We start from the raw sequence: 5,978 nt of genomic DNA, 5'->3' as shown, positions 1-5,978 counted from the left end.
TTTCTTTCTTGTTTTTGAGATGTAGTCTCATTCTGTTACCCAGGCTGGAGTACAGTGGTGTAATCTTAGCTCACTGCAACCTCCATCTCCCAGGCTCAAGCGATCCTCCTGCCTCAGCCTCCCAAGTAGCGGGGACTACAGGCACATATCATCATGCCCAGCTAATTTTCATATTTTTGTAGAGACTTGGTTTCGCCATGTTGCCCAAGTTAATCTTTGAACTCCTGGGCTCAAGCGATCCTCCCACCTCTGCCTCCCAAAGTGCTGGGATAACAGGTGTGAGTCACTACACCCAGCCAATAGCTATATTTCATTCTTTTCAACTATGGTATAGTATTCTAGTCTATGAACACACCACAACTTAGGGATCTATTAAACTGTTGGTAGACAATTTGAATAGTTTCCTGTTTTCTGCTAGTATGAACAATGCTACTTGAACAATCTTGAATTTTCCAGTGTATACATGCTAGAATTCCTCAAGGGCATGTATCTAGGAGTGTAGGTATGATTGTAGGGAATTTTCACCCACATCTCTACTCTATAATGACACACTGCTTTCCAGTTCTACTAGTTTATACTCTTGTCCACAAGAGTTGACTATTCCTATTGTCCACATCCTCACTACACTTGATATTAATGACTTTTTAATTTTTTAATAAACTGGTAGGCATGAAATGATATCCCATTGAGATTTTATTTAGCATTTCCCTGCTTAACAATAAGGTTGAGCATCTTGTCTTATGTTTATGGTAATTTGTATTTCCTCGTCTATAAAATATATGTTTTTCTTTTTTACTCTAGTTTCATTGCGGTGTTCATCTTTTCGAACACAAATCTTTAGTCATTGACATGGATTGCAAATTACTTATTTCACTATAAGTCTTTCTCTTCATTGCCTATAAGGTGTTTTTACTCTATAAATGAAAGCTTTAAATTGAAATGTACATACATTTTATCATCAATTTCCTTTGGACTTTGTAATTTGCTTAAGAAACAATTTTACTTCAAATTCATATGACTATTCCAAATATTCTTAGAAGTTTTGAAATACTACCTTTTACATATTTCATCTGGTTGGAATTGTAGTTTATAGTTTGTAATACAGAACTGCTTTTTTTATTTTTCATTTGTATAATCAATAGTGCAAGCACCATTTATTAAATAGTTGATTCTTTCCTCACTGATCTACAATTGCTGAACTGACATAAATTAAGTTTCATGTATGCTGTGAGCCTGTTTCTGAGGTCCCTGTTTAGTTGAATTTGTCACTGACTAAATCCCTGTAGCAATAACACATTGTTATAATTACAATAGCTTTAAACTAAAATTAAATCTGGTAGAATAAGTCCCTTTCCTTATATGAAAACATTGTTCTTCAGAAATGTTTGAACTAACTTTTGCTAGGTAATTAATTTGAGATGTTTCCTCCTTTTAGTATAGGTGTTCAGAGCTATAAATTTCCCCTTAAGCGCATCTTGTGCAAGATGAACACTTTAGATTCGAAGACACAAATAGGTTAAAAGTAAAATAATGGGGAAAGATATACCATTCCAACAGTAATCAAAAAAGAAGTGAAGTCACTATGTTTATATAAGACAAAATAGATTTCAAGGCAAAAATTATTACTATAGACAAGGGTATTTTATAATGATGAAAGAGTCAATCCACCAAGAAGATAAAACAATTATAAACCTATATGCACTTAACAGAAGGGTGAGAAAACATGAAGCAAAATTGACAGAATTGAAGGGAGAAATACATTAATTCAGTACTCTAATCTCAGTAATGGATAGAACAACTAGACAGAAGATCAACAGGAAATAGAAGACTTGAGCAACAGTATAAACAAACTGGGCCTTGCAGCAGCTGCAGAACACTCCATGAAACAACAGAATACATGTCCATCTCAAGTGCACATTCAACCTTCCCCAGCATGGAACATAGGTTAGGCCATAAAAGACATCTCAGCAAATTTAAAAGGACTAAAATTGTACAAGTATGTTCTAGACCATAATGGGAAAAGATCAATAACACAAGAAAATTTAGGAAATAGGTAATTCACAGATATGTGGAAGTTAAACACACAATATTAAATAACCAGTGGGCCAAAAAAAGAACTCACAAAGAAAATCTAAAAATACATCGAGTTTTTTAAAAAGTGCTATGGCAACTTAAGTTTCATATGCAAAAGAATGAAGTTGGATCCCTATGTCATATTATGTGCAAAAATTAACTCAAAATTGATAAAATATCTAAATATAAAGACTGAGATTATAAAACTCTTAGAAGAAAACATAGGTATGAAATCTTCATGACTTTGGATTAGGCAGTGGTTCTTAAATATGACATCAAAAGCACAAGCAATAAAATTTTTAAAAAGTACATTGGACTTCATTAAAATTAAAACTTTCATGCTGCAGATGAATACAGTTAAAAAAGAAACCTAAAGAATAGGAGAGCTTATCTGCAAATCATATATCTTGTTCAGCTCTCATATCCAGAATATATAAAGGATTCTTATAATTCAATAATAAAAATACAAATGACACAATTTTTAAAATGGGCAAAAGATTTGAACAGACATTTCTACAAATACGTATATGAATATGTACATGGGCCAATAAGTACATGAAATGGTGTTGAACATCAATTGTCCTTAGAGAAATGCAAAGCTACAGTGAGATACTACTTCACACTCACAAGCCTGGCTATAATAAAAAGAGACAGGAAAACAAACCACAGGTGTTGCTGAAGATGTTAAGAAACTGGGACCCTCATACATTGTTTGGGGGAATGTAAAATGGTGCAACTGCTTTGGAAAACATTTCAGCAGTTTCCAAAAAAGTTAAACATAAAATTACCTTTAAGATTCAGCAGTTCTACTCCTAAATATACACCCAAGACGACCAGGTACATATAAACATATATTTCCTTTATGCCTGCATACACCCTTAGATATGTGTAGATATAAATATATGCCCAAACAAAATCTTGTATATGGATGTTGCTAAAAGCATTATTCACAGTAGCCAAAAAATAGAAACAATCCAAATATCCATCAGCTGATGAATAAAGAAAATGTGGTATATTCATACGACAAATATTATTTGAACATAAAAAAGAATGAAGGACTGATACATGCTATAATATGGATGAAGCTTGAAGACATTATACTAAGTAACGAAATTCATCCCAAAAGGCCACATATTGTGCAATTCCACTTGTATGAAATCAGAAATTTCTATGGATCTTTTATGTTTCCTTGAAAATTATATATATTCTACAACTGTTGGATACAGTGTACTATATATGTCTATCAGGTTCCATTCAAATCTTCCTCAGTCTTACTCAGTTTTCAATGTGCTTGATCTACCAATGAAAGACAATTGTTTAAATCTCCCACTTTGATAGTGAAATTGTCACTTTCTCCTTGTAGTCCTATTAATTTTCATTGTATATGCTTGAGGCTATTGGGTCCATACGAGTTTAGAATTATTACATCTTCTTAGCAAATAGAATATTTTATCATTATTTAATTGGCATCTTTATTTCTAGTAATATTTCTTTCCTTAAAATATATTTTGCCAGATATTAACATAATTACATCAACTAGCTGTAATTATATATATTTTCAACTAACACTGTAAGCTTATTAAAGGATTCTTTTACATTCAATGTGCCATAATTGATTACATTAATAAGAACAATTTGAAGGATTTTAAATTTTATAAAGTAACTTTTCGTGTGGTCTTTTACTTTTTCATCAAGGTATTTCATTCAAAAGCATCTGATGTTACTGTCAGTTTCTCAAAACATCTGAAAGTTTTAAATTGCTAACCAATATACAATCATGTCCATGTCATGAGTTATGTCAAATGATACCAAAATATGCTGGCTTAATTACTATCACACAAAGAACCTTCTCAATTAATCAGCTGATATGATGCACAATTAAACTGTTTTAGAAGTTAGAATTACACAGTCGTAAAACTAGGTGTAAATATTCTCTCTGCTCTGTAATATATAAAATGGGCTTTGAAATGACATTAAAGTAAGTCTTTTTTTTAACCAATGCTTGCTCTGGATTATATTTACTCTGCAAAATATAAACCTTCTTTATCAATAACTTCAATCCGTCAATTTATCTCACTACTTTTCTTTTCATTGCTGCTCTCATTGAGCTGTATTTTCTCTGCAATTTCAAGGACAGTGCCATAACAACAGCAATAATACCTTTCATCTCATATAGCTCTTTGAAGTGTAAAAAGCACTTGTAGGCATATTAGTAGGTGCTCAATAACTAGTTGTTGAACTGAATTATCCTGCTTCCTCATGATTACCAAATAGGAATTTAACAATGACACAATCAAGAATGTTCTGTGTGTGGCGCTGAATGTCCTGGAAGCTGAGTCTGTTCCCAATCTCTATGTCTGTGTCTCCAGCCTTATGCACTTGAAATGTCTACTGCAATTTCCTTCATTATTATGTGCTAAGAATGCAGCCAAGAAAGACTGCTCACCTCTATGAAGTATACCTAAGCCAACAATGCTAAATTCCATCCTTGCCATCGAATATAGATTTTCTATGAAAAGGTCAATCCATTTTTTAAAAGCTGAATGGAGACCTGGAAAGTAATTTACAGCTGATTAATATTTAGGGACCAAAAAATCCAATATGAGAATATTTCCCAGATTTATTGAACTTTGATTATGACTTGACTGAATTTTCATTTTTTCATTCACTCAGTTCTTACCTCTTTTTGGTTCTGAACTAGTCAGTGGAATGTCACTGGCCATGTTGAGCTTCGTAATTCTGCTACCTTTATTGAATTAATCTATTTCTATGGCAAGACTGCCAGCTTGAGATAGTCTTTTGCCTGCTGAGCCATTTGCAGTGATGGATGACACGAGGAATAGTAACACTTTCCAATTTGGCATCTTTTAGGCATTAACTGGGTCTTTTATTACACATCCTTTCAGTCTTACTCTTATTTTTCTTTGAACTCATTGACTTCTAGACAAGAAAATGACACATTTCCTTAAGGAATCCCCTTTAGCTAGCAGTTGATGTCATTTTAAAAGGAGCTTTTCAGAAAAGACAGAAGTGACTCGTAAAACTTAATGTTCTTCCTTTAGAGATACGGTGAAAATTTTGTTAAAATACATGAACAAGTATTTGTTTACCTAATAAAAGAATATATTGTATAGAGAGAACTGTAAGATATTTAATAATTTACAGCATTTGTAGTAACTTTATGTGTAAGCAATGACTATTGCTATTTGAATGATATTTTCATTTCTCTCCTTCCATATGTAGGACAGATTTACAGTTCCTGACCCCCTTATGGTTGAGTGGGGTTATTCAGCTAGTTCCACCTACTGAATTGTCTGCTTATATGAGTGTGTCATTTCTGAGCTGTGTCACGCAACGTGAGGTCCTCAAAGGTTCTCTTTTCCCTCTGGCTGGCAACTGACAATGTTTGAGACAATGACTATCTTGTCAGTCAGTCAGATTTACCAAGGCACTACTTCAAGGAATCAACCTCTGCTGATTTGCAATGGACAGGTAGCAGGACCAAGAAACAATCCTTTGTTACCTAAACTACTGAGATTTGGGGTTTGTTACTGCAGCATAAACAAGTTTTATGCTTTATTTTAAAGATATTATGGAACTTGCTAGTACCAACAGGTAAAAAATATAAATTAGCCCAGGATACTGTTTAGTTAGAGATGAACCATCCATGATAGGCTCTTAAAGATTTCTAACTTTTTAAGGTTGTTAATAAATTCTTTAAGTTTGAGGTTGTTAATAAGGACCACCATATTTCCTCACAAATTCTGCCTAGTGTTGCTGAACAGAGTCATACATTAAACATTCCGGATGTAAGTAAACCATGAACATTTTGAACTTTTGAAAAGCAATGTAGCCAGATTGGTTAAGTCATGGATTTAAGAACATCGGTTTTATTTCTGACTGCA

This window comes from Colobus angolensis, unplaced genomic scaffold, assembly GCF_000951035.1.
Source record: "Colobus angolensis palliatus isolate OR3802 unplaced genomic scaffold, Cang.pa_1.0 Scaffold198, whole genome shotgun sequence".
Taxonomy (NCBI): Eukaryota; Metazoa; Chordata; class Mammalia; order Primates; family Cercopithecidae; genus Colobus; species Colobus angolensis.
The sequence above is the reverse complement of the archived record's forward strand: the minus strand, read 5'-3'. Positions refer to the sequence as shown.